The following is a 26,386-nucleotide window of genomic DNA, read 5'->3' as shown; positions in this document are numbered from 1 at the left end:
TCACGTCACTGTAAAATGGACACTGTTGCAATGTCTTTCTTTATAAATGTTTGAGAAAAAAAGATATTAGAAATGATGAAAGGAAGGTTCTGCTTCTTTTATAAACTGTTTTTTTTCCCCCCAGAGGCACAAAGTAAGAGCCTGGATAGCTCAGTCGGTAGAGCATCAGACTTTTAATCTGAGGGTCCAGGGTTCAAGTCCCTGTTCGGGCGTTGTTTATGTTTGATTTATACTTTGTTAAAATGTAGAGTTTTCAAAACCATGTGCAGCATATACAAGTTGATCATTTTAATAGCTGATCATTTTAATCACTAGTCCTTCTAGTAAACATGGACTTGTTCCTGTCAAATCACTGTTTCTTAATACCACTTGGTACAGGCAAAGTTTCCAGCTAAGTATGTTTACTGTACATTTCTTTTCAAATGGAATTTGTGAAACAGGCACATCATTCCAAGATTCAGCAATTTTTTATGGCGTTAAGTTAGCATTGATGAATTTTAAACATTACACCTTGAGTCGAACAGATATGTTTCTTACCTTATGTTTCTAAGTAAACATACTGTAGGTAAAGCCAATGTTTCAAGCAAATTGCTTTTGCTATCCTTTCATTTTAGAATGTAATTTATAAAAACTGTTACATCATACAATATTGCTACATTGGTGTATTGAGTAAAACTAACATTGATGAATATTAAACACCAACACTGTCGGCAGGGGAGTATTTTTCCTGATCATAGATCACGCCTCTTTTTTTGTGTTTGTTTTCCCAATTTATTCACGGAACGCAGAATAGGCGATATGTTGTAGAATAGAAGAGAACGTTGGATGTCCACAACTCAAGCTAAACATGTAGTTTTTAGTCATGCCTAAATTTCAATCTGCTTTATCACGTCACTGTAAAATGGACACTGTTGCAATGTCTTTCTTTATAAATGTTTGAGAAAAAAAGATATTAGAAATGATGAAAGGAAGGTTCTGCTTCTTTTATAAACTGTTTTTTTTCCCCCCAGAGGCACAAAGTAAGAGCCTGGATAGCTCAGTCGGTAGAGCATCAGACTTTTAATCTGAGGGTCCAGGGTTCAAGTCCCTGTTCGGGCGTTGTTTATGTTTGATTTATACTTTGTTAAAATGTAGAGTTTTCAAAACCATGTGCAGCATATACAAGTTGATCATTTTAATCACTGATCATTTTAATCACTAGTCCTTCTAGTAAACATGGACTTGTTCCTGTCAAATCACTGTTTCTTAATACCACTTGGTACAGGCAAAGTTTCCAGCTAAGTATGTTTACTGTACATTTCTTTTCAAATGGAATTTGTGAAACAGGCACATCATTCCAAGATTCAGCAATTTTTTATGGCGTTAAGTTAGCATTGATGAATTTTAAACATTACACCTTGAGTTGAACAGATATGTTTCTTACCTTATGTTTCTAAGTAAACATAGGTAAAGCCAATGTTTCAAGCAAATTGCTTTTGCTATCCTTTCATTTTAGAATGTAATTTATAAAAACTGTCACATCATACAATATTGCTACATTGGTGTATTGAGTAAAACTAACATTGAGGAATATTAAACACCAACACTGTCGGCAGGGGAGCATTTTTCCTGATCATAGATCACGCCTCTTTTTTGTGTTTGTTTTCCCATTTTATACACGGAACCCAGAATAGGCGATATGTTGTAGAATAGAAGAGAACGTTGGATGTCCACAACTCAAGCTAAACATGTAGTTTTTAGTCATGCCTAAATTTCAATCTACTTTATCACGTCACTGTAAAATGGACACTGTTGCAATGTCTTTCTTTATAAATGTTTGAGAAAAAAAGATATTAGAAATGATGAAAGGAAGGTTCTTCTTCTTTTATAAACTGTTTTTTTATTCCCAGAGGCACAAAGTAAGAGCCCGGATAGCTCAGTCGGTAGAGCATCAGACTCTGAGGGTACAGGGTTCAAGTCCCTGTTCGGGCGTTGTTTTGTTTGATTTATATTTTGTTAAAATGTAGAGTTTTCAAAACCATGTGCAGCATATACAAGTTGATCATTTTAATCGCTGATCATTTTAATCACTAGTCCTTCTAGTAAACTTGGACTTGTTCCTGTCAAATCACTGATGAAAATTATGAAAGGAAGGTTCTGCTTCTTTTATAAACTGTTTTTTTTTTCCCCAGAGTCACAAAATAAGAGCCCGGATAGCTCAGTCGGTAGAGCATCAGACTTTTAATCTGAGGGTCCAGGGTTCAAGTCCCTGTTCGGGCGATTTTTTTGTTTGATTTATACTTTGTTAAAATGTAGAGTTTTCAAAACCATGTGCAGCATATACAAGTTGATCATTTTAATCGCTGATCATTTTAATCACTAGTCCTTCTAGTAAACATGGACTTGTTCCTGTCAAATCACTGTTTCTTAATACCACTTGGTACAGGCAAAGTTTCCAGCTAAGTATGTTTACTGTACATTTCTTTTCAAATGGAATTTGTGAAACAGGCACATCATTCCAAGATTCAGCAATTGTTTATGGCGTTAAGTTAGCATTGATGAATTTTAAACATTACACCTTGAGTCGAACAGATATGTTTCTTACCTTATGTTTCTAAGTAAACATAGGTAAAGCCAATGTTTCAAGCAAATTGCTTTTGCTATCCTTTCATTTTAGAATGTAATTTATAAAAACTGTCACATCATACAATATTGCTACATTGGTGTATTGAGTAAAACTAACATTGATGAATATTAAACACCAACACTGTCGGCAGGGGAGCATTTTTCATGATCATAGATCACGCCTCTTTTTGTGTGTTTGTTTTCCCATTTTATTCACGGAACGCAGAATAGGCGATATGTTGTAGAATAGAAGAGAACGTTGGATGTCCACAACTCAAGCTAAACATGTAGTTTTTAGTCATGCCTAAATTTGAATCTGCTTTATCACGTCACTGTAAAATGAACACTGTTGCAATGTCTTTCTTTATAAATGTTTGAGAAAAAAAGATATTAGAAATGATGAAAGGAAGGTTCTTCTTCTTTTATAAACTGGTTTTTTTTCCCCCAGAAGCACAAAGTAAGAGCCCGGATAGCTCAGTCGGTAGAGCATCAGACTTTTAATCTGAGGGTCCAGGGTTCAAGTCCCTGTTCGGGCGTTGTTTATGTTTGATTTATACTTTGTTAAAATGTAGAGTTTTCAAAACCATGTGCAGCATATACAAGTTGATCATTTTAATAGCTGATCATTTTAATCACTAGTCCTTCTAGTAAACATGGACTTGTTCCTGTAAAATCACTGATTCTTAATACCACTTGGTACAGGCAAAGTTTCCAGCTAAGTATGTTTACTGTACATTTCTTTTCAAATGGAATTTGTGAAACAGGCACATCATTCCAAGATTCAGCAATTTTTTATGGCGTTAAGTTAGCATTGATGAATTTTAAACATTACACCTTGAGTCGAACAGATATGTTTCTTACCTTATGTTTCTAAGTAAACATAGGTAAAGCCAATGTTTCAAGCAAATTGCTTTTGCTATCCTTTCATTTTAGAATGTAATTTATAAAAACTGTCACATCATACAATATTGCTACATTGGTGTATTGAGTAAAACTAACATTGATGAATATTAAACACCAACACTGTCGGCAGGGGAGCATTTTTCATGATCATAGATCACGCCTCTTTTTGTGTGTTTGTTTTCCCATTTTATTCACGGAACGCAGAATAGGCGATATGTTGTAGAATAGAAGAGAACGTTGGATGTCCACAACTCAAGCTAAACATGTAGTTTTTAGTCATGCCTAAATTTGAATCTGCTTTATCACGTCACTGTAAAATGGACACTGTTGCAATGTCTTTCTTTATAAATGTTTGAGAAAAAAAGATATTAGAAATGATGAAAGGAAGGTTCTGCTTCTTTTATAAACTGTTTTTTTTCCCCCAGAGGCACAAAGTAAGAGCCCGGATAGCTCAGTCGGTAGAGCATCAGACTTTTAATCTGAGGGTCCAGGGTTCAAGTCCCTGTTCGGGCGATGTTTTTGTTTGATTTATACTTTGTTAAAATGTAGAGTTTTTAAAACTATGTGCAGCATATACAAGTTGATCATTTTAATCGCTGATCATTTTAATCACTAGTCCTTCTAGTAAACATGGACTTGTTCCTGTCAAATCACTGTTTCTTAATACCACTTGGTACAGGCAAAGTTTCCAGCTAAGTATGTTTACTGTACATTTCTTTTCAAATGGAATTTGTGAAACAGGCACATCATTCCAAGATTCAGCAATTGTTTATGGCGTTAAGTTAGCATTGATGAATTTTAAACATTACACCTTGAGTCGAACAGATATGTTTCTTACCTTATGTTTCTAAGTTAACATAGGTAAAGCCAATGTTTCAAGCAAATTGCTTTTGCTATCCTTTCATTTTAGAATGTAATTTATAAAAACTGTCACATCATACAATATTGCTACATTGGTGTATTGAGTAAAACTAACATTGATGAATATTAAACACCAACACTGTCGGCAAGGGAGCATTTTTCCTGATCATAGATCACGCCTCTTTTTTTGTGTTTGTTTTCCCATTTTATTCACGGAACGCAGAATAGGCGATATGTTGTAGAATAGAAGAGAACGTTGGATGTCCACAACTCAAGCTAAACATGTAGTTTTTAGTCATGCCTAAATTTCAATCTACTTTATCACGTCACTGTAAAATGGACACTGTTGCAATGTCTTTCTTTATAAATGTTTGAGAAAAAAAGATATTAGAAATGATGAAAGGAAGGTTCTTCTTCTTTTATAAACTGTTTTTTTTTTCCCCCAGAGGTACAAAGTAAGAGTCCGGATAGCTCAGTCGGTAGAGCATCAGACTTTTAATCTGAGGGTCCAGGGTTCAAGTCCCTGTTTGGGCGTTGTTTATGTTTGATTTATACTTTGTTAAAATGTAGAGTTTTCAAAACCATGTGCAGCATATACAAGTTGATCATTTTAATAGCTGATCATTTTAATCACTAGTCCTTCTAGTAAACATGGACTTGTTCCTGTCAAATCACTGTTTCTTAATACCACTTGGTACAGGCAAAGTTTCCAGCTAAGTATGTTTACTGTACATTTCTTTTCAAATGGAATTTGTGAAACAGGCACATCATTCCAAGATTCAGCAATTTTTTATGGCGTTAAGTTAGCATTGATGAATTTTAAACATTACACCTTGAGTCGAACAGATATGTTTCTTACCTTATGTTTCTAAGTAAACATACTGTAGGTAAAGCCAATGTTTCAAGCAAATTGCTTTTGCTATCCTTTCATTTTAGAATGTAATTTATAAAAACTGTTACATCATACAATATTGCTACATTGGTGTATTGAGTAAAACTAACATTGATGAATATTAAACACCAACACTGTCGGCAGGGGAGTATTTTTCCTGATCATAGATCACGCCTCTTTTTTTGTGTTTGTTTTCCCAATTTATTCACGGAACGCAGAATAGGCGATATGTTGTAGAATAGAAGAGAACGTTGGATGTCCACAACTCAAGCTAAACATGTAGTTTTTAGTCATGCCTAAATTTCAATCTGCTTTATCACGTCACTGTAAAATGGACACTGTTGCAATGTCTTTCTTTATAAATGTTTGAGAAAAAAAGATATTAGAAATGATGAAAGGAAGGTTCTGCTTCTTTTATAAACTGTTTTTTTTCCCCCCAGAGGCACAAAGTAAGAGCCTGGATAGCTCAGTCGGTAGAGCATCAGACTTTTAATCTGAGGGTCCAGGGTTCAAGTCCCTGTTCGGGCGTTGTTTATGTTTGATTTATACTTTGTTAAAATGTAGAGTTTTCAAACCCATGTGCAGCATATACAAGTTGATCATTTTAATAGCTGATCATTTCAATCACTAGTCCTTCTAGTAAACATGGACTTGTTCCTGTCAAATCACTGATGAAAATGATGAAAGGAAGGTTCTGCTTCTTGTATAAACTGGTTTTTTTTCCTCCGGAGTCACAAAATAAGAGCCCGGATAGCTCAGTCGGTAGAGCATCAGACTCTTAATCTGAGGGTCCAGGGTTCAAGTCCCTGTTCGGGCGTTGTTTTTGTTTGATTTATACTTTGTTAAAATGTAGAGTTTTCAAAACCATGTGCTGCATATACAAGTTGATCATTTTAATCGCTGATCATTTTAATCACTAGTCCTTCTTGTAAACATGGACTTGTTCCTGTCAAATCACTGTTTCTTAATACCACTTGGTACAGGCAAAGTTTCCAGCTAAGTATGTTTACTGTACATTTCTTTTCAAATGGAATTTGTGAAACAGGCACATCATTCCAAGATTCAGCAATTGTTTATGGCGTTAAGTTAGCATTGATGAATTTTAAACATTACACCTTGAGTCGAACAGATATGTTTCTTACCTTATGTTTCTAAGTAAACATAGGTAAAGCCAATGTTTCAAGCAAATTGCTTTTGCTATCCTTTCATTTTAGAATGTAATTTATAAAAACTGTCACATCATACAATATTGCTACATTGGTGTATTGAGTAAAACTAACATTGATGAATATTAAACACCAACACTGTCGGCAGGGGAGCATTTTTCCTGATCATAGATCACGCCTCTTTTTTACTGTTTGTTTTCCCATTTTATTCACGGAACGCAGAAAAGGCGATTTGTTGTAAAATAGAAGAGAACGTTGGATGTCCTCAACTCAAGCTAAACATGTAGTTTTTAGTCATGCCTAAATTTCAATCTGCTTTATCACGTCACTGTAAAATGGACACTGTTGCAATGTCTTTCTTTATAAATGTTTGAGAAAAAAAGATATTAGAAATGATGAAAGGAAGGTTCTGCTTCTTTTATAAACTGTTTTTTTGTTCCCAGAGGCACAAAGTAAGAGCCCGGATAGCTCAGTCGGTAGAGCATCAGACTCTGAGAGTCCAGGGTTCAAGTCCCTGTTCGGGCGTTGTTTTTGTTTGATTTATACTTTGTTAAAATGTAGAGTTTTCAAAACCATGTGCAGCATATTCAAGTTGATCATTTTAATCGCTGATCATTTTAATCACTAGTCCTTCTAGTAAACATGGACTTGTTCCTGTCAAATCACTGATGAAAATGATGAAAGGAAGGTTCTGCTTCTTTTATAAACTGTTTTTTTTCCCCCCAGAGTCACAAAGTAAGAGCCCGGATAGCTCAGTCGGTAGAGCATCAGACTTTTAATCTGAGGGTCCAGGGTTCAAGTCCCTGTTCGGGTGATGTTTTTGTTTGATTTATACTTTGTTAAAATGTAGAGTTTTCAAAACCATGTGCAGCATATACAAGTTGATCATTTTAATCGCTGATCATTTTAATCACTAGTCCTTCTAGTAAACATGGACTTGTTCCTGTCAAATCACTGTTTCTTAATACCACTTGGTACAGGCAAAGTTTCCAGCTAAGTATGTTTACTGTACATTTCTTTTCAAATGGAATTTGTGAAACAGGCACATCATTCCAAGATTCAGCAATGTTTATGGCGTTAAGTTAGCATTGATGAATTTTAAACATTACACCTTGAGTCGAACAGATATGTTTCTTACCTTATGTTTCTAAGTAAACATAGGTAAAGCCAATGTTTCAAGCAAATTGCTTTTGCTATCCTTTCATTTTAGAATGTAATTTATAAAAACTGTCACATCATACCAAATTGCTACATTGGTGTATTGAGTAAAACTAACATTGATGAATATTAAACACCAACACTGTCGGCAGGGGAGCATTTTTCCTGATCATAGATCACGCCTCTTTTTTTGTGTTTGTTTTCCCATTTTATTCACGGAACGCAGAATAGGCGATATGTTGTAGAATAGAAGAGAACGTTGGATGTCCACAACTCAAGCTAAACATGTAGTTTTTAGTCATGCCTAAATTTCAATCTGCTTTATGACGTCACTGTAAAATGGACACAGTTGCAATGTCTTTCTCTATAAATCTTTGAGAAAAAAAGATATTAGAAATGATGAAAGGAAGGTTCTGCTTCTTTTATAAACTGTTTTTTTTTCCCCAGAGGCACAAAGTAAGAGCCCGGATAGCTCAGTCGGTAGAGCATCAGACTTTTAATCTGTGGGTCCAGGGTTCAAGTCCCTGTTCAGGCGTTGTTTTTGTTTGATTTATACTTTGTTAAAATGTAGAGTTTTTAAAACTATGTGCAGCATATACAAGTTGATCATTTTAATCGCTGATCATTTTAATCACTAGTCCTTCTAGTAAACATGGACTTGTTCCTGTCAAATCACTGTTTCTTAATACCACTTGGTACAGGCAAAGTTTCCAGCTAAGTATGTTTACTGTACATTTCTTTTCAAATGGAATATGTGAAACAGGCACATCATTCCAAGATTCAGCAATTGTTTATGGCGTTAAGTTAGCATTGATGAATTTTAAACATTACACCTTGAGTCGAACAGATATGTTTCTTACCTTATGTTTCTAAGTAAACATAGGTAAAGCCAATGTTTCAAGCAAATTGCTTTTGCTATCCTTTCATTTTAGAATGTAATTTATAAAAACTGTCACATCATACCAAATTGCTACATTGGTGTATTGAGTAAAACTAACATTGAGGAATATTAAACACCAACACTGTCGGCAGGGGAGCATTTTTCCTGATCATAGATCACGCCTCTTTTTTTGTGTTTGTTTTCCCATTTTATACACGGAACCCAGAATAGGCGATATGTTGTAGAATAGAAGAGAACGTTGGATGTCCACAACTCAAGCTAAACATGTAGTTTTTAGTCATGCCTAAATTTGAATCTGCTTTATCACGTCACTGTAAAATGGACACGGTTGCAATGTCTTTCTTTATAAATGTTTGAGAAAAAAAGATATTAGAAATGATGAAAGGAAGGTTCTGCTTCTTTCATAAACTGTTTTTTTTTTCCCCAGAGACACAAAGTAAGAGCCCGGATAGCTCAGTCGGTAGAGCATCAGACTTTTAATCTGAGGGTCCAGGGTTCAAGTCCCTGTTCGGGCGTTGTTTTTGTTTGATTTATACTTTGTTAAAATGTAGAGTTTTCAAAACCATGTGCAGCATATACAAGTTGATCATTTTAATCGCTGATCATTTTAATCACTAGTCCTTCTAGTAAACATGGACTTGTTCCTGTCAAATCACTGTTTCTTAATACCACTTGGTACAGGCAAAGTTTCCAGCTAAGTATGTTTACTGTACATTTCTTTTCAAATGGAATTTGTGAAACAGGCACATCATTCCAGGATTCAGCAATTGTTTATGGCGTTAAGTTAGCATTGATGAATTTTAAACATTACACCTTGAGTCGAACAGATATGTTTCTTACCTTATGTTTCTAAGTAAACATAGGTAAAGCCAATGTTTCAAGCAAATTGCTTTTGCTATCCTTTCATTTTAGAATGTAATTTATAAAAACTGTCACATCATACAATATTGCTACATTGGTGTATTGAGTAAAACTAACATTGAGGAATATTAAACACCAACACTGTCGGCAGGGGAGTATTTTTCCTGATCATAGATCACGCCTCTTTTTTTGTGTTTGTTTTCCCATTTTATACACGGAGCCCAGAATAGGCGATATGTTGTAGAATAGAAGAGAACGTTGGATGTCCACAACTCAAGCTAAACATGTAGTTTTTAGTCATGCCTAAATTTCAATCTGCTTTATCACGTCACTGTAAAATGGACACGGTTGCAATGTCTTTCTTTATAAATGTTTGAGAAAAAAAGATATTAGAAATGATGAAAGGAAGGTTCTGCTTCTTTCATAAACTGTTTTTTTTTCCCCCAGAGACACAAAGTAAGAGCCCGGATAGCTCAGTCGGTAGAGCATCAGACTTTTAATCTGAGGGTCCAGGGTTCAAGTCCCTGTTCGGGCGTTGTTTTTGTTTGATTTATACTTTGTTAAAATGTAGAGTTTTCAAAACCATGTGCAGCATATACAAGTTGATCATTTTAATCGCTGATCATTTTAATCACTAGTCCTTCTAGTAAACATGGACTTGTTCCTGTCAAATCACTGTTTCTTAATACCACTTGGTACAGGCAAAGTTTCCAGCTAAGTATGTTTACTGTACATTTCTTTTCAAATGGAATATGTGAAACAGGCACATCATTCCAAGATTCAGCAATTGTTTATGGCGTTAAGTTAGCATTGATGAATTTTAAACATTACACCTTGAGTCGAACAGATATGTTTCTTACCTTATGTTTCTAAGTAAACATAGGTAAAGCCAATGTTTCAAGCAAATTGCTTTTGCTATCCTTTCATTTTAGAATGTAATTTATAAAAACTGTCACATCATACAATATTGCTACATTGGTGTATTGAGTAAAACTAACATTGAGGAATATTAAACACCAACACTGTCGGCAGGGGAGTATTTTTCCTGATCATAGATCACGCCTCTTTTTTTGTGTTTGTTTTCCCATTTTATTCACAGAACGCAGAATAGGCGATATGTTGTAGAATAGAAGAGAACGTTGGATGTCCACAACTCAAGCTAAACATGTAGTTTTTAGTCATGCCTAAATTTCAATCTGCTTTATCACGTCACTGTAAAATGGACACTGTTGCAATGTCTTTCTTTATAAATGTTTGAGAAAAAAAGATATTAGAAATGATGAAAGGAAGGTTCTGCTTCTTTTATAAACTGTTTTTTTTTTCCCCCAGAGGCACAAAGTAAGAGCCCGGATAGCTCAGTCGGTAGAGCATCAGACTTTTAATCTGAGGGTCAGGGTTCAAGTCCCTGTTCGGGCGTTGTTTATGTTTGATTTATACTTTGTTAAAATGTAGAGTTTTCAAAACCATGTGCAGCATATACAAGTTGATCATTTTAATCGCTGATCATTTTAATCACTAGTCCTTCTAGTAAACATGGACTTGTTCCTGTCAAATCACTGTTTCTTAATACCACTTGGTACAGGCAAAGTTTCCAGCTAAGTATGTTTACTGTACATTTCTTTTCAAATGGAATTTGTGAAACCGGCACATCATTCCAAGATTCAGCAATTTTTTATGGCGTTAAGTTAGCATTGATGAATTTTAAACATTACACCTTGAGTCGAACAGATATGTTTCTTACCTTATGTTTCTAAGTAAACATAGGTAAAGCCAATGTTTCAAGCAAATTGCTTTTGCTATCCTTTCATTTTAGAATGTAATTTATAAAAACTGTCACATCATACAATATTGCTACATTGGTGTATTGAGTAAAACTAACATTGAGGAATATTAAACACCAACACTGTCGGCAGGGGAGCATTTTTCCTGATCATAGATCACGCCTCTTTTTTTGTGTTTGTTTTCCCATTTTATACACGGAGCCCAGAATAGGCGATATGTTGTAGAATAGAAGAGAACGTTGGATGTCCACAACTCAAGCTAAACATGTAGTTTTTAGTCATGCCTAAATATGAATCTGCTTTATGACGTCACTGTAAAATGGACACGGTTGCAATGTCTTTCTTTATAAATGTTTGAGAAAAAAAGATATTAGAAATGATGAAAGGAAGGTTCTGCTTCTTTTATAAACTGTTTTTTTTTTCCCCAGAGACACAAAGTAAGAGCCCGGATAGCTCAGTCGGTAGAGCATCAGACTTTTAATCTGAGGGTCCAGGGTTCAAGTCCCTGTTCGGGCGTTGTTTTTGTTTGATTTATACTTTGTTAAAATGTAGAGTTTTCAAAACCATGTGCAGCATATACAAGTTGATCATTTTAATCGCTGATCATTTTAATCACTAGTCCTTCTAGTAAACATGGACTTGTTCCTGTCAAATCACTGTTTCTTAATACCACTTGGTACAGGCAAAGTTTCCAGCTAAGTATGTTTACTGTACATTTCTTTTCAAATGGAATTTGTGAAACAGGCACATCATTCCAAGATTCAGCAATTTTTTATGGCGTTAAGTTAGCATTGATGAATTTTAAACATTACACCTTGAGTCGAACAGATATGTTTCTTACCTTATGTTTCTAAGTAAACATAGGTAAAGCCAATGTTTCAAGCAAATTGCTTTTGCTATCCTTTCATTTTAGAATGTAATTTATAAAAACTGTCACATCATACAATATTGCTACATTGGTGTATTGAGTAAAACTAACATTGAGGAATATTAAACACCAACACTGTCGGCAGGGGAGCATTTTTCCTGATCATAGATCACGCCTCTTTTTTTGTGTTTGTTTTCCCATTTTATACACGGAACCCAGAATAGGCGATATGTTGTAGAATTGAAGAGAACGTTGGATGTCCACAACTCAAGCTAAACATGTAGTTTTTAGTCATGCCTAAATTTGAATCTGCTTTATCACGTCACTGTAAAATGGACACGGTTGCAATGTCTTTCTTTATAAATGTTTGAGAAAAAAAGATATTAGAAATGATGAAAGGAAGGTTCTGCTTCTTTCATAAACTGTTTTTTTTTTCCCCAGAGACACAAAGTAAGAGCCCGGATAGCTCAGTCGGTAGAGCATCAGACTTTTAATCTGAGGGTCCAGGGTTCAAGTCCCTGTTCGGGCGTTGTTTTTGTTTGATTTATACTTTGTTAAAATGTAGAGTTTTCAAAACCATGTGCAGCATATACAAGTTGATCATTTTAATCGCTGATCATTTTAATCACTAGTCCTTCTAGTAAATATGGACTTGTTCCTGTCAAATCACTGTTTCTTAATACCACTTGGTACAGGCAAAGTTTCCAGCTAAGTATGTTTACTGTACATTTCTTTTCAAATGGAATTTGTGAAACAGGCACATCATTCCAAGATTCAGCAATTTTTTATGGCGTTAAGTTAGCATTGATGAATTTTAAACATTACACCTTGAGTCGAACAGATATGTTTCTTACCTTATGTTTCTAAGTAAACATAGGTAAAGCCAATGTTTCAAGCAAATTGCTTTTGCTATCCTTTCATTTTAGAATGGAATTTATAAAAACTGTCACATCATACAATATTGCTACATTGGTGTATTGAGTAAAACTAACATTGATGAATATTAAACACCAACACTGTCGGCAGGGGAACATTTTTCCTGATCATAGATCACGCCTCTTTTTTTGTGTTTGTTTTCCCATTTTATTCACGGAACGCAGAATAGGCGATGTGTTGTAGAATAGAAGAGAACGTTGGATGTCCACAACTCAAGCTAAACATGTAGTTTTTAGTCATGCCTAAATTTCAATCTGCTTTATCACGTCACTGTAAAATGGACACTGTTGCAATGTCTTTCTTTATAAATGTTTGAGAAAAAAAGATATTAGAAATGATGAAAGGAAGGTTCTTCTTCTTTTATAAACTGTTTTTTTATTCCCAGAGGCACAAAGTAAGAGCCCGGATAGCTCAGTCGGTAGAGCATCAGACTCTGAGGGTACAGGGTTCAAGTCCCTGTTCGGGCGTTGTTTTGTTTGATTTATATTTTGTTAAAATGTAGAGTTTTCAAAACCATGTGCAGCATATACAAGTTGATCATTTTAATCGCTGATCATTTTAATCACTAGTCCTTCTAGTAAACTTGGACTTGTTCCTGTCAAATCACTGATGAAAATTATGAAAGGAAGGTTCTGCTTCTTTTATAAACTGTTTTTTTTTTCCCCAGAGTCACAAAATAAGAGCCCGGATAGCTCAGTCGGTAGAGCATCAGACTTTTAATCTGAGGGTCCAGGGTTCAAGTCCCTGTTCGGGCGATTTTTTTGTTTGATTTATACTTTGTTAAAATGTAGAGTTTTCAAAACCATGTGCAGCATATACAAGTTGATCATTTTAATCGCTGATCATTTTAATCACTAGTCCTTCTAGTAAACATGGACTTGTTCCTGTCAAATCACTGTTTCTTAATACCACTTGGTACAGGCAAAGTTTCCAGCTAAGTATGTTTACTGTACATTTCTTTTCAAATGGAATTTGTGAAACGGGCACATCATTCCAAGATTCAGCAATTGTTTATGGCGTTAAGTTAGCATTGATGAATTTTAAACATTACACCTTGAGTCGAACAGATATGTTTCTTACCTTATGTTTCTAAGTAAACATAGGTAAAGCCAATGTTTCAAGCAAATTGCTTTTGCTATCCTTTCATTTTAGAATGTAATTTATAAAAACTGTCACATCATACAATATTGCTACATTGGTGTATTGAGTAAAACTAACATTGATGAATATTAAACACCAACACTGTCGGCAGGGGAGCATTTTTCCTGATCATAGATCACGCCTCTTTTTGTGTGTTTGTTTTCCCATTTTATTCACGGAACGCAGAATAGGCGATATGTTGTAGAATAGAAGAGAACGTTGGATGTCCACAACTCAAGCTAAACATGTAGTTTTTAGTCATGCCTAAATTTGAATCTGCTTTATCACGTCACTGTAAAATGGACACTGTTGCAATGTCTTTCTTTATAAATGTTTGAGAAAAAAAGATATTAGAAATGATGAAAGGAAGGTTCTTCTTCTTTTATAAACTGGTTTTTTTTCCCCCAGAAGCACAAAGTAAGAGCCCGGATAGCTCAGTCGGTAGAGCATCAGACTTTTAATCTGAGGGTCCAGGGTTCAAGTCCCTGTTCGGGCGTTGTTTATGTTTGATTTATACTTTGTTAAAATGTAGAGTTTTCAAAACCATGTGCAGCATATACAAGTTGATCATTTTAATAGCTGATCATTTTAATCACTAGTCCTTCTAGTAAACATGGACTTGTTCCTGTAAAATCACTGATTCTTAATACCACTTGGTACAGGCAAAGTTTCCAGCTAAGTATGTTTACTGTACATTTCTTTTCAAATGGAATTTGTGAAACAGGCACATCATTCCAAGATTCAGCAATTTTTTATGGCGTTAAGTTAGCATTGATGAATTTTAAACATTACACCTTGAGTCGAACAGATATGTTTCTTACCTTATGTTTCTAAGTAAACATAGGTAAAGCCAATGTTTCAACAAATTGCTTTTGCTATCCTTTCATTTTAGAATGTAATTTATAAAAACTGTCACATCATACAATATTGCTACATTGGTGTATTGAGTAAAACTAACATTGATGAATATTAAACACCAACACTGTCGGCAGGGGAGCATTTTTCATGATCATAGATCACGCCTCTTTTTGTGTGTTTGTTTTCCCATTTTATTCACGGAACGCAGAATAGGCGATATGTTGTAGAATAGAAGAGAATGTTGGATGTCCACAACTCAAGCTAAACATGTAGTTTTTAGTCATGCCTAAATTTGAATCTGCTTTATCACGTCACTGTAAAATGGACACTGTTGCAATGTCTTTCTTTATAAATGTTTGAGAAAAAAAGATATTAGAAATGATGAAAGGAAGGTTCTGCTTCTTTTATAAACTGTTTTTTTTCCCCCAGAGGCACAAAGTAAGAGCCCGGATAGCTCAGTCGGTAGAGCATCAGACTTTTAATCTGAGGGTCCAGGGTTCAAGTCCCTGTTCGGGCAATGTTTTTGTTTGATTTATACTTTGTTAAAATGTAGAGTTTTTAAAACTATGTGCAGCATATACAAGTTGATCATTTTAATCGCTGATCATTTTAATCACTAGTCCTTCTAGTAAACATGGACTTGTTCCTGTCAAATCACTGTTTCTTAATACCACTTGGTACAGGCAAAGTTTCCAGCTAAGTATGTTTACTGTACATTTCTTTTCAAATGGAATTTGTGAAACAGGCACATCATTCCAAGATTCAGCAATTGTTTATGGCGTTAAGTTAGCATTGATGAATTTTAAACATTACACCTTGAGTCGAACAGATATGTTTCTTACCTTATGTTTCTAAGTAAACATAGGTAAAGCCAATGTTTCAAGCAAATTGCTTTTGCTATCCTTTCATTTTAGAATGTAATTTATAAAAACTGTCACATCATACAATATTGCTACATTGGTGTATTGAGTAAAACTAACATTGATGAATATTAAACACCAACACTGTCGGCAGGGGAGTATTTTTCCTGATCATAGATCACGCCTCTTTTTTTCTGTTTGTTTTCCCATTTTATTCACGGAACGCAGAATAGGCGATATGTTGTAGAATAGAAGAGAACGTTGGATGTCCACAACTCAAGCTAAACATGTAGTTTTTAGTCATGCCTAAATTTGAATCTGCTTTATCACGTCACTGTAAAATGGACACTGTCGCAATGTCTTTCTTTATAAATGTTTGAGAAAAAAAGATATAAGAAATGATGAAAGGAAGGTTCTGCTTCTTTTATAAACTGTTTTTTTTTTCCCCAGAGTCACAAAGTAAGAGCCTGGATAGCTCAGTCGGTAGAGCATCAGACTTTTAATCTGAGGGTCCAGGGTTCAAGTCCCTGTTCGGGCGATTTTTTTGTTTGATTTATACTTTGTTAAAATGTAGAGTTTTCAAAACCATGTGCAGCATATACAAGTTGATCATTTTAATCGCTGATCATTTTAATCACTAGTCCTTCTAGTAAACATGGACTTGTTCCTGTCAAATCACTGATTCTTAATACCACTTGGTACAGGCAAAGTTTCCAGCTAAGTATGTTTACTGTACATTTCTTTTCAAATGGAATTTGTGAAACAGGCACATCATTCCAAGATTCAGCAATTGTTTATGGCGTTAAGTTAGCATTGATGAATTTTAAACATTACACCTTGAGTCGAACAGATATGTTTCTTACCTTATGTTTCTAAGTAAACATAGGTAAAGCCAATGTTTCAAGCAAATTGCTTTTGCTATCCTTTCATTTTAGAATGTAATTTATAAAAACTGTCACATCATACAATATTGCTACATTGGTGTATTGAGTAAAACTAACATTGATGAATATTAAACACCAACACTGTCGGCAGGGGAGCATTTTTCCTGATCATAGATCACGCCTCTTTTTGTGTGTTTGTTTTCCCATTTTATTCACGGAACGCAGAATAGGCGATATGTTGTAGAATAGAAGAGAACGTTGGATGTCCACAACTCAAGCTAAACATGTAGTTTTTAGTCATGCCTAAATTTGAATCTGCTTTATCACGTCACTGTAAAATGGACACTGTTGCAATGTCTTTCTTTATAAATGTTTGAGAAAAAAAGATATTAGAAATGATGAAAGGAAGGTTCTTCTTCTTTTATAAACTGGTTTTTTTTCCCCCAGAAGCACAAAGTAAGAGCCCGGATAGCTCAGTCGGTAGAGCATCAGACTTTTAATCTGAGGGTCCAGGGTTCAAGTCCCTGTTCGGGCGTTGTTTATGTTTGATTTATACTTTGTTAAAATGTAGAGTTTTCAAAACCATGTGCAGCATATACAAGTTGATCATTTTAATAGCTGATCATTTTAATCACTAGTCCTTCTAGTAAACATGGACTTGTTCCTGTAAAATCACTGATTCTTAATACCACTTGGTACAGGCAAAGTTTCCAGCTAAGTATGTTTACTGTACATTTCTTTTCAAATGGAATTTGTGAAACAGGCACATCATTCCAAGATTCAGCAATTTTTTATGGCATTAAGTTAGCATTGATGAATTTTAAACATTACACCTTGAGTCGAACAGATATGTTTCTTACCTTATGTTTCTAAGTAAACATAGGTAAAGCCAATGTTTCAAGCAAATTGCTTTTGCTATCCTTTCATTTTAGAATGTAATTTATAAAAACTGTCACATCATACAATATTGCTACATTGGTGTATTGAGTAAAACTAACATTGATGAATATTAAACACCAACACTGTCGGCAGGGGAGCATTTTTCATGATCATAGATCACGCCTCTTTTTGTGTGTTTGTTTTCCCATTTTATTCACGGAACGCAGAATAGGCGATATGTTGTAGAATAGAAGAGAACGTTGGATGTCCACAACTCAAGCTAAACATGTAGTTTTTAGTCATGCCTAAATTTGAATCTGCTTTATCACGTCACTGTAAAATGGACACTGTTGCAATGTCTTTCTTTATAAATGTTTGAGAAAAAAAGATATTAGAAATGATGAAAGGAAGGTTCTGCTTCTTTTATAAACTGTTTTTTTTCCCCCAGAGGCACAAAGTAAGAGCCCGGATAGCTCAGTCGGTAGAGCATCAGACTTTTAATCTGAGGGTCCAGGGTTCAAGTCCCTGTTCGGGCGATGTTTTTGTTTGATTTATACTTTGTTAAAATGTAGAGTTTTTAAAACTATGTGCAGCATATACAAGTTGATCATTTTAATCGCTGATCATTTTAATCACTAGTCCTTCTAGTAAACATGGACTTGTTCCTGTCAAATCACTGTTTCTTAATACCACTTGGTACAGGCAAAGTTTCCAGCTAAGTATGTTTACTGTACATTTCTTTTCAAATGGAATTTGTGAAACAGGCACATCATTCCAAGATTCAGCAATTGTTTATGGCGTTAAGTTAGCATTGATGAATTTTAAACATTACACCTTGAGTCGAACAGATATGTTTCTTACCTTATGTTTCTAAGTAAACATAGGTAAAGCCAATGTTTCAAGCAAATTGCTTTTGCTATCCTTTCATTTTAGAATGTAATTTATAAAAACTGTCACATCATACAATATTGCTACATTGGTGTATTGAGTAAAACTAACATTGATGAATATTAAACACCAACACTGTCGGCAGGGGAGTATTTTTCCTGATCATAGATCACGCCTCTTTTTTTCTGTTTGTTTTCCCATTTTATTCACGGAACGCAGAATAGGCGATATGTTGTAGAATAGAAGAGAACGTTGGATGTCCACAACTCAAGCTAAACATGTAGTTTTTAGTCATGCCTAAATTTGAATCTGCTTTATCACGTCACTGTAAAATGGACACTGTCGCAATGTCTTTCTTTATAAATGTTTGAGAAAAAAAGATATTAGAAATGATGAAAGGAAGGTTCTGCTTCTTTTATAAACTGTTTTTTTTTTCCCCAGAGTCACAAAGTAAGAGCCTGGATAGCTCAGTCGGTAGAGCATCAGACTTTTAATCTGAGGGTCCAGGGTTCAAGTCCCTGTTCGGGCGATTTTTTTGTTTGATTTATACTTTGTTAAAATGTAGAGTTTTCAAAACCATGTGCAGCATATACAAGTTGATCATTTTAATCGCTGATCATTTTAATCACTAGTCCTTCTAGTAAACATGGACTTGTTCCTGTCAAATCACTGATTCTTAATACCACTTGGTACAGGCAAAGTTTCCAGCTAAGTATGTTTACTGTACATTTCTTTTCAAATGGAATTTGTGAAACAGGCACATCATTCCAAGATTCAGCAATTGTTTATGGCGTTAAGTTAGCATTGATGAATTTTAAACATTACACCTTGAGTCGAACAGATATGTTTCTTACCTTATGTTTCTAAGTAAACATAGGTAAAGCCAATGTTTCAAGCAAATTGCTTTTGCTATCCTTTCATTTTAGAATGTAATTTATAAAAACTGTCACATCATACAATATTGCTACATTGGTGTATTGAGTAAAACTAACATTGATGAATATTAAACACCAACACTGTCGGCAGGGGAGCATTTTTCCTGATCATAGATCACGCCTCTTTTTTTGAGTTTGTTTTCCCATTTTATTCACAGAACGCAGAATAGGCGATATGTTGTAGAATAGAAGAGAACGTTGGATGTCCACAACTCAAGCTAAACATGTAGTTTCTAGTCATGCCTAAATTTCAATCTGCTTTATCACGTCACTGTAAAATGGACACTGTTGCAATGTCTTTCTTTATAAAAGTTTGAGAAAAAAAGATAATAGAAATGATGAAAGGAAGGTTCTGCTTCTTTTATAAACTGTTTTTTTTTCCCCCAGAGGCACAAAGTAAGAGCCCGGATAGCTCAGTCGGTAGAGCATCAGACTTTTAATCTGAGGGTCCAGGGTTCAAGTCCCTGTTCGGGCGATGTTTATGTTTGATTTATACTTTGTTAAAATGTAGAGTTTTCAAAACCATGTGCAGCATATACAAGTTGATCATTTTAATAGCTGATCATTTTAATCACTAGTCCTTCTAGTAAACATGGACTTGTTCCTGTCAAATCACTGTTTCTTAATACCACTTGGTACAGGCAAAGTTTCCAGCTAAGTATGTTTACTGTACATTTCTTTTCAAATGGAATTTGTGAAACAGGCACATCATTCCAAGATTCAGCAATTTTTTATGGCGTTAAGTTAGCATTGATGAATTTTAAACATTACACCTTGAGTCGAACAGATATGTTTCTTACCTTATGTTTCTAAGTAAACATAGGTAAAGCCAATGTTTCAAGCAAATTGCTTTTGCTATCCTTTCATTTTAGAATGTAATTTATAAAAACTGTCACATCTTACCAAATTGCTACATTGGTGTATTGAGTAAAACTAACATTGAGGAATATTAAACACCAACACTGTCGGCAGGGGAGCATTTTTCATGATCATAGATCACGCCTCTTTTTTTGTGTTTGTTTTCCCATTTTATACACGGAACGCAGAATAGGCGATATGTTGTAGAATAGAAGAGAACGTTGGATGTCCACAACTCAAGCTAAACATGTAGTTTTTAGTCATGCCTAAATTTCAATCTGCTTTATCACGTCACTGTAAAATGGACACGGTTGCAATGTCTTTCTTTATAAATGTTTGAGAAAAAAAGATATTAGAAATGATGAAAGGAAGGTTCTGCTTCTTTTATAAACTGTTTTTTTTTCCCCAGAGACACAAAGTAAGAGCCCGGATAGCTCAGTCGGTAGAGTATCAGACTTTTAATCTGAGGGTCCAGTGTTCAAGTCCCTGTTCGGGCGTTGTTTTTGTTTGATTTATACTTTGTTAAAATGTAGAGTTTTCAAAACCATGTGCAGCATATACAAGTTGATCATTTTAATCACTAGTCCTTCTAGTAAACATGGACTTGTTCCTGTCAAATCACTGTTTCTTAATACCACTTGGTACAGGCAAAGTTTCCAGCTAAGTATGTTTACTGTACATTTCTTTTCAAATGGAATTTGTGAAACAGGCACATCATTCCAAGATTCAGCAATTTTTTATGGCGTTAAGTTAGCATTGATGAATTTTAAACATTACATCTTGAGTCGAACAGATATGTTTCTTACCTTATGTTTCTAAGTAAACATAGGTAAAGCCAATGTTTCAAGCAAATTGCTTTTGCTATCCTTTCATTTTAGAATGTAATTTATAAAAACTGTCACATCATACCAAATTGCTACATTGGTGTATTGAGTAAAACTAACATTGAGGAATATTAAACACCAACACTGTCGGCAGGGGAGCATTTTTCCTGATCATAGATCACGCCTCTTTTTTTGTGTTTGTTTTCCCATTTTATACACGGAGCCCAGAATAGGCGATATGTTGTAGAATAGAAGAGAACGTTGGATGTCCACAACTCAAGCTAAACATGTAGTTTTTAGTCATGCCTAAATTTCAATCTGCTTTATCACGTCACTGTAAAATGGACACGGATGCAATGTCTTTCTTTATAAATGTTTGAGAAAAAAAGATATTAGAAATGATGAAAGGAAGGTTCTGCTTCTTTTATAAACTGTTTTTTATTCCCAGAGGCACAAAATAAGAGCCTGGATAGATCAGTCGGTAGAGCATCAGACTTTTAATCTGAGGGTCCAGGGTTCAAGTCCCTGTTCGGGCGTTGTTTTTGTTTGATTTATACTTTGTTAAAATGTAGAGTTTTCAAAACCATGTGCAGCATATACAAGTTGATCATTTTAATCGCTGATCATTTTAATCACTAGTCCTTCTAGTAAACATGGACTTGTTCCTGTCAAATCACTGTTTCTTAATACCACTTGGTACAGGCAAAGTTTCCAGCTAAGTATGTTTACTGTACATTTCTTTTCAAATGGAATTTGTGAAACAGGCACATCATTCCAAGATTCAGCAATTTTTTATGGCGTTAAGTTAGCATTGATGAATTTTAAACATTACACCTTGAGTCGAACAGATATGTTTCTTACCTTATGTTTCTAAGTAAACATAGGTAAAGCCAATGTTTCAAGCAAATTGCTTTTGCTATCCTTTCATTTTAGAATGTAATTTATAAAAACTGTCACATCATACCAAATTGCTACATTGGTGTATTGAGTAAAACTAACATTGAGGAATATTAAACACCAACACTGTCGGCAGGGGAGCATTTTTCATGATCATAGATCACGCCTCTTTTTTTGTGTTTGTTTTCCCATTTTATACACGGAACGCAGAATAGGCGATATGTTGTAGAATAGAAGAGAACGTTGGATGTCCACAACTCAAGCTAAACATGTAGTTTTTAGTCATGCCTAAATTTCAATCTGCTTTATCACGTCACTGTAAAATGGACACGGTTGCAATGTCTTTCTTTATAAATGTTTGAGAAAAAAAGATATTAGAAATGATGAAAGGAAGGTTCTGCTTCTTTTATAAACTGTTTTTTTTTCCCCAGAGACACAAAGTAAGAGCCCGGATAGCTCAGTCGGTAGAGTATCAGACTTTTAATCTGAGGGTCCAGTGTTCAAGTCCCTGTTCGGGCGTTGTTTTTGTTTGATTTATACTTTGTTAAAATGTAGAGTTTTCAAAACCATGTGCAGCATATACAAGTTGATCATTTTAATCACTAGTCCTTCTAGTAAACATGGACTTGTTCCTGTCAAATCACTGTTTCTTAATACCACTTGGTACAGGCAAAGTTTCCAGCTAAGTATGTTTACTGTACATTTCTTTTCAAATGGAATTTGTGAAACAGGCACATCATTCCAAGATTCAGCAATTTTTTATGGCGTTAAGTTAGCATTGATGAATTTTAAACATTACACCTTGAGTCGAACAGATATGTTTCTTACCTTATGTTTCTAAGTAAACATAGGTAAAGCCAATGTTTCAAGCAAATTGCTTTTGCTATCCTTTCATTTTAGAATGTAATTTATAAAAACTGTCACATCATACCAAATTGCTACATTGGTGTATTGAGTAAAACTAACATTGATGAATATTAAACACCAACACTGTCGGCAGGGGAGCATTTTTCCTGATCATAGATCACGCCTCTTTTTTTGTGTTTGTTTTCCCATTTTATACACGGAGCCCAGAATAGGCGATATGTTGTAGAATAGAAGAGAACGTTGGATGTCCACAACTCAAGCTAAACATGTAGTTTTTAGTCATGCCTAAATATGAATCTGCTTTATGACGTCACTGTAAAATGGACACGGATGCAATGTCTTTCTTTATAAATGTTTGAGAAAAAAAGATATTAGAAATGATGAAAGGAAGGTTCTGCTTCTTTTATAAACTGTTTTTTATTCCCAGAGGCACAAAATAAGAGCCCGGATAGCTCAGTCGGTAGAGCATCAGACTTTTAATCTGAGGGTCCAGGGTTCAAGTCCCTGTTCGGGCGATGTTTTTGTTTGATTTATACTTTGTTAAAATGTAGAGTTTTCAAAACCATGTGCAGCATATACAAGTTGATCATTTTAATCGCTGATCATTTTAATCACTAGTCCTTCTAGTAAACATGGACTTGTTCCTGTCAAATCACTGTTTCTTAATACCACTTGGTACAGGCAAAGTTTCCAGCTAAGTATGTTTACTGTACATTTCTTTTCAAATGGAATTTGTGAAACAGGCACATCATTCCAAGATTCAGCAATTTTTTATGGCGTTAAGTTAGCATTGATGAATTTTAAACATTACACCTTGAGTCGAACAGATATGTTTCTTACCTTATGTTTCTAAGTAAACATAGGTAAAGCCAATGTTTCAAGCAAATTGCTTTTGCTATCCTTTCATTTTAGAATGTAATTTATAAAAACTGTCACATCATACAATATTGCTACATTGGTGTATTGAGTAAAACTAACATTGAGGAATATTAAACACCAACACTGTCGGCAGGGGAGCATTTTTCCTGATCATAGATCACGCCTCTTTTTTTGTGTTTGTTTTCCCATTTTATACACGGAACGCAGAATAGGCGATATGTTGTAGAATAGAAGAGAACGTTGGATGTCCACAACTCAAGCTAAACATGTAGTTTTTAGTCATGCCTAAATATGAATCTGCTTTATGACGTCACTGTAAAATGGACACTGTTGCAATGTCTTTCTTTATAAATGTTTGAGAAAAAAAGATATTAGAAATGATGAAAGGAAGGTTCTGCTTCTTTCATAAACTGTTTTTTTTTTCCCCAGAGACACAAAGTAAGAGCCCGGATAGCTCAGTCGGTAGAGCATCAGACTTTTAATCTGAGGGTCCAGGGTTCAAGTCCCTGTTCGGGCGTTGTTTTTGTTTGATTTATACTTTGTTAAAATGTAGAGTTTTCAAAACCATGTGCAGCATATACAAGTTGATCATTTTAATCGCTGATCATTTTAATCACTAGTCCTTCTAGTAAACATGGACTTGTTCCTGTCAAATCACTGTTCTTAATACCACTTGGTACAGGCAAAGTTTCCAGCTAAGTATGTTTACTGTACATTTCTTTTCAAATGGAATTTGTGAAACAGGCACATCATTCCAGGATTCAGCAATTGTTTATGGCGTTAAGTTAGCATTGATGAATTTTAAACATTACACCTTGAGTCGAACAGATATGTTTCTTACCTTATGTTTCTAAGTAAACATAGGTAAAGCCAATGTTTCAAGCAAATTGCTTTTGCTATCCTTTCATTTTAGAATGTAATTTATAAAAACTGTCACATCATACAATATTGCTACATTGGTGTATTGAGTAAAACTAACATTGAGGAATATTAAACACCAACACTGTCGGCAGGGGAGTATTTTTCCTGATCATAGATCACGCCTCTTTTTTTGTGTTTGTTTTCCCATTTTATACACGGAGCCCAGAATAGGCGATATGTTGTAGAATAGAAGAGAACGTTGGATGTCCACAACTCAAGCTAAACATGTAGTTTTTAGTCATGTCTAAATTTCAATCTGCTTTATCACGTCACTGTAAAATGGACACGGTTGCAATGTCTTTCTTTATAAATGTTTGAGAAAAAAAGATATTAGAAATGATGAAAGGAAGGTTCTGCTTCTTTCATAAACTGTTTTTTTTTTCCCCAGAGACACAAAGTAAGAGCCCGGATAGCTCAGTCGGTAGAGCATCAGACTTTTAATCTGAGGGTCCAGGGTTCAAGTCCCTGTTCGGGCGTTGTTTTTGTTTGATTTATACTTTGTTAAAATGTAGAGTTTTCAAAACCATGTGCAGCATATACAAGTTGATCATTTTAATCGCTGATCATTTTAATCACTAGTCCTTCTAGTAAACATGGACTTGTTCCTGTCAAATCACTGTTTCTTAATACCACTTGGTACAGGCAAAGTTTCCAGCTAAGTATGTTTACTGTACATTTCTTTTCAAATGGAATATGTGAAACAGGCACATCATTCCAAGATTCAGCAATTGTTTATGGCGTTAAGTTAGCATTGATGAATTTTAAACATTACACCTTGAGTCGAACAGATATGTTTCTTACCTTATGTTTCTAAGTAAACATAGGTAAAGCCAATGTTTCAAGCAAATTGCTTTTGCTATCCTTTCATTTTAGAATGTAATTTATAAAAACTGTCACATCATACAATATTGCTACATTGGTGTATTGAGTAAAACTAACATTGATGAATATTAAACACCAACACTGTCGGCAGGGGAGCATTTTTCCTGATCATAGATCACGCCTCTTTTTTTGAGTTTGTTTTCCCATTTTATTCACAGAACGCAGAATAGGCGATATGTTGTAGAATAGAAGAGAACGTTGGATGTCCACAACTCAAGCTAAACATGTAGTTTCTAGTCATGCCTAAATTTCAATCTGCTTTATCACGTCACTGTAAAATGGACACTGTTGCAATGTCTTTCTTTATAAAAGTTTGAGAAAAAAAGATAATAGAAATGATGAAAGGAAGGTTCTGCTTCTTTTATAAACTGTTTTTTTTTCCCCCAGAGGCACAAAGTAAGAGCCCGGATAGCTCAGTCGGTAGAGCATCAGACTTTTAATCTGAGGGTCCAGGGTTCAAGTCCCTGTTCGGGCGATGTTTATGTTTGATTTATACTTTGTTAAAATGTAGAGTTTTCAAAACCATGTGCAGCATATACAAGTTGATCATTTTAATAGCTGATCATTTTAATCACTAGTCCTTCTAGTAAACATGGACTTGTTCCTGTCAAATCACTGTTTCTTAATACCACTTGGTACAGGCAAAGTTTCCAGCTAAGTATGTTTACTGTACATTTCTTTTCAAATGGAATTTGTGAAACAGGCACATCATTCCAAGATTCAGCAATTTTTTATGGCGTTAAGTTAGCATTGATGAATTTTAAACATTACACCTTGAGTCGAACAGATATGTTTCTTACCTTATGTTTCTAAGTAAACATAGGTAAAGCCAATGTTTCAAGCAAATTGCTTTTGCTATCCTTTCATTTTAGAATGTAATTTA

The 26,386-nt window shown here is 34.7% G+C and overlaps 25 non-coding genes across 25 annotated transcripts; all 25 read left to right on the top strand.

Moving 5' to 3' along the window:
• The first annotated feature begins 139 nt into the window (after nt 1–139).
• On the top strand, nt 140–212 carry TRNAK-UUU (transfer RNA lysine (anticodon UUU)). The gene has a single exon. It is a non-coding gene; the product is annotated as a tRNA-Lys (tRNA).
• Nucleotides 213–1,025: 813 nt separating this feature from the next.
• TRNAK-UUU (transfer RNA lysine (anticodon UUU)) lies at nt 1,026–1,098 on the top strand. Its single transcript has one exon. It is a non-coding gene; the product is annotated as a tRNA-Lys (tRNA).
• Nucleotides 1,099–2,186: 1,088 nt separating this feature from the next.
• On the top strand, nt 2,187–2,259 carry TRNAK-UUU (transfer RNA lysine (anticodon UUU)). The gene has a single exon. It is a non-coding gene; the product is annotated as a tRNA-Lys (tRNA).
• An 808-nt stretch (nt 2,260–3,067) lies between these two features.
• TRNAK-UUU (transfer RNA lysine (anticodon UUU)) lies at nt 3,068–3,140 on the top strand. Its single transcript has one exon. It is a non-coding gene; the product is annotated as a tRNA-Lys (tRNA).
• Nucleotides 3,141–3,947: 807 nt separating this feature from the next.
• TRNAK-UUU (transfer RNA lysine (anticodon UUU)) lies at nt 3,948–4,020 on the top strand. Its single transcript has one exon. It is a non-coding gene; the product is annotated as a tRNA-Lys (tRNA).
• Nucleotides 4,021–5,715: 1,695 nt separating this feature from the next.
• Nucleotides 5,716–5,788, top strand: TRNAK-UUU (transfer RNA lysine (anticodon UUU)). Its single transcript has one exon. It is a non-coding gene; the product is annotated as a tRNA-Lys (tRNA).
• A 216-nt stretch (nt 5,789–6,004) lies between these two features.
• Nucleotides 6,005–6,077, top strand: TRNAK-CUU (transfer RNA lysine (anticodon CUU)). Its single transcript has one exon. It is a non-coding gene; the product is annotated as a tRNA-Lys (tRNA).
• Nucleotides 6,078–7,167: 1,090 nt separating this feature from the next.
• TRNAK-UUU (transfer RNA lysine (anticodon UUU)) lies at nt 7,168–7,240 on the top strand. Its single transcript has one exon. It is a non-coding gene; the product is annotated as a tRNA-Lys (tRNA).
• A 1,687-nt stretch (nt 7,241–8,927) lies between these two features.
• On the top strand, nt 8,928–9,000 carry TRNAK-UUU (transfer RNA lysine (anticodon UUU)). The gene has a single exon. It is a non-coding gene; the product is annotated as a tRNA-Lys (tRNA).
• Nucleotides 9,001–9,808: 808 nt separating this feature from the next.
• Nucleotides 9,809–9,881, top strand: TRNAK-UUU (transfer RNA lysine (anticodon UUU)). The gene has a single exon. It is a non-coding gene; the product is annotated as a tRNA-Lys (tRNA).
• Nucleotides 9,882–10,690: 809 nt separating this feature from the next.
• TRNAK-UUU (transfer RNA lysine (anticodon UUU)) lies at nt 10,691–10,762 on the top strand. Its single transcript has one exon. It is a non-coding gene; the product is annotated as a tRNA-Lys (tRNA).
• An 808-nt stretch (nt 10,763–11,570) lies between these two features.
• TRNAK-UUU (transfer RNA lysine (anticodon UUU)) lies at nt 11,571–11,643 on the top strand. Its single transcript has one exon. It is a non-coding gene; the product is annotated as a tRNA-Lys (tRNA).
• Nucleotides 11,644–12,451: 808 nt separating this feature from the next.
• TRNAK-UUU (transfer RNA lysine (anticodon UUU)) lies at nt 12,452–12,524 on the top strand. Its single transcript has one exon. It is a non-coding gene; the product is annotated as a tRNA-Lys (tRNA).
• Nucleotides 12,525–13,613: 1,089 nt separating this feature from the next.
• TRNAK-UUU (transfer RNA lysine (anticodon UUU)) lies at nt 13,614–13,686 on the top strand. The gene has a single exon. It is a non-coding gene; the product is annotated as a tRNA-Lys (tRNA).
• Nucleotides 13,687–14,494: 808 nt separating this feature from the next.
• Nucleotides 14,495–14,567, top strand: TRNAK-UUU (transfer RNA lysine (anticodon UUU)). Its single transcript has one exon. It is a non-coding gene; the product is annotated as a tRNA-Lys (tRNA).
• An 806-nt stretch (nt 14,568–15,373) lies between these two features.
• Nucleotides 15,374–15,446, top strand: TRNAK-UUU (transfer RNA lysine (anticodon UUU)). Its single transcript has one exon. It is a non-coding gene; the product is annotated as a tRNA-Lys (tRNA).
• An 808-nt stretch (nt 15,447–16,254) lies between these two features.
• TRNAK-UUU (transfer RNA lysine (anticodon UUU)) lies at nt 16,255–16,327 on the top strand. Its single transcript has one exon. It is a non-coding gene; the product is annotated as a tRNA-Lys (tRNA).
• Nucleotides 16,328–17,135: 808 nt separating this feature from the next.
• On the top strand, nt 17,136–17,208 carry TRNAK-UUU (transfer RNA lysine (anticodon UUU)). The gene has a single exon. It is a non-coding gene; the product is annotated as a tRNA-Lys (tRNA).
• An 807-nt stretch (nt 17,209–18,015) lies between these two features.
• TRNAK-UUU (transfer RNA lysine (anticodon UUU)) lies at nt 18,016–18,088 on the top strand. Its single transcript has one exon. It is a non-coding gene; the product is annotated as a tRNA-Lys (tRNA).
• An 808-nt stretch (nt 18,089–18,896) lies between these two features.
• On the top strand, nt 18,897–18,969 carry TRNAK-UUU (transfer RNA lysine (anticodon UUU)). Its single transcript has one exon. It is a non-coding gene; the product is annotated as a tRNA-Lys (tRNA).
• Nucleotides 18,970–19,777: 808 nt separating this feature from the next.
• Nucleotides 19,778–19,850, top strand: TRNAK-UUU (transfer RNA lysine (anticodon UUU)). The gene has a single exon. It is a non-coding gene; the product is annotated as a tRNA-Lys (tRNA).
• Nucleotides 19,851–23,263: 3,413 nt separating this feature from the next.
• TRNAK-UUU (transfer RNA lysine (anticodon UUU)) lies at nt 23,264–23,336 on the top strand. Its single transcript has one exon. It is a non-coding gene; the product is annotated as a tRNA-Lys (tRNA).
• An 808-nt stretch (nt 23,337–24,144) lies between these two features.
• On the top strand, nt 24,145–24,217 carry TRNAK-UUU (transfer RNA lysine (anticodon UUU)). The gene has a single exon. It is a non-coding gene; the product is annotated as a tRNA-Lys (tRNA).
• An 807-nt stretch (nt 24,218–25,024) lies between these two features.
• Nucleotides 25,025–25,097, top strand: TRNAK-UUU (transfer RNA lysine (anticodon UUU)). Its single transcript has one exon. It is a non-coding gene; the product is annotated as a tRNA-Lys (tRNA).
• Nucleotides 25,098–25,905: 808 nt separating this feature from the next.
• On the top strand, nt 25,906–25,978 carry TRNAK-UUU (transfer RNA lysine (anticodon UUU)). Its single transcript has one exon. It is a non-coding gene; the product is annotated as a tRNA-Lys (tRNA).
• The last annotated feature ends 408 nt before the right edge of the window (nt 25,979–26,386 follow it).

This window comes from Ascaphus truei, chromosome 10 (genome assembly GCF_040206685.1).
Source record: "Ascaphus truei isolate aAscTru1 chromosome 10, aAscTru1.hap1, whole genome shotgun sequence".
Lineage (NCBI taxonomy): Eukaryota > Metazoa > Chordata > Amphibia > Anura > Ascaphidae > Ascaphus > Ascaphus truei.
Note: the sequence above shows the minus strand (reverse complement) of the source record. Positions and strands in the feature narration are given on the sequence as shown.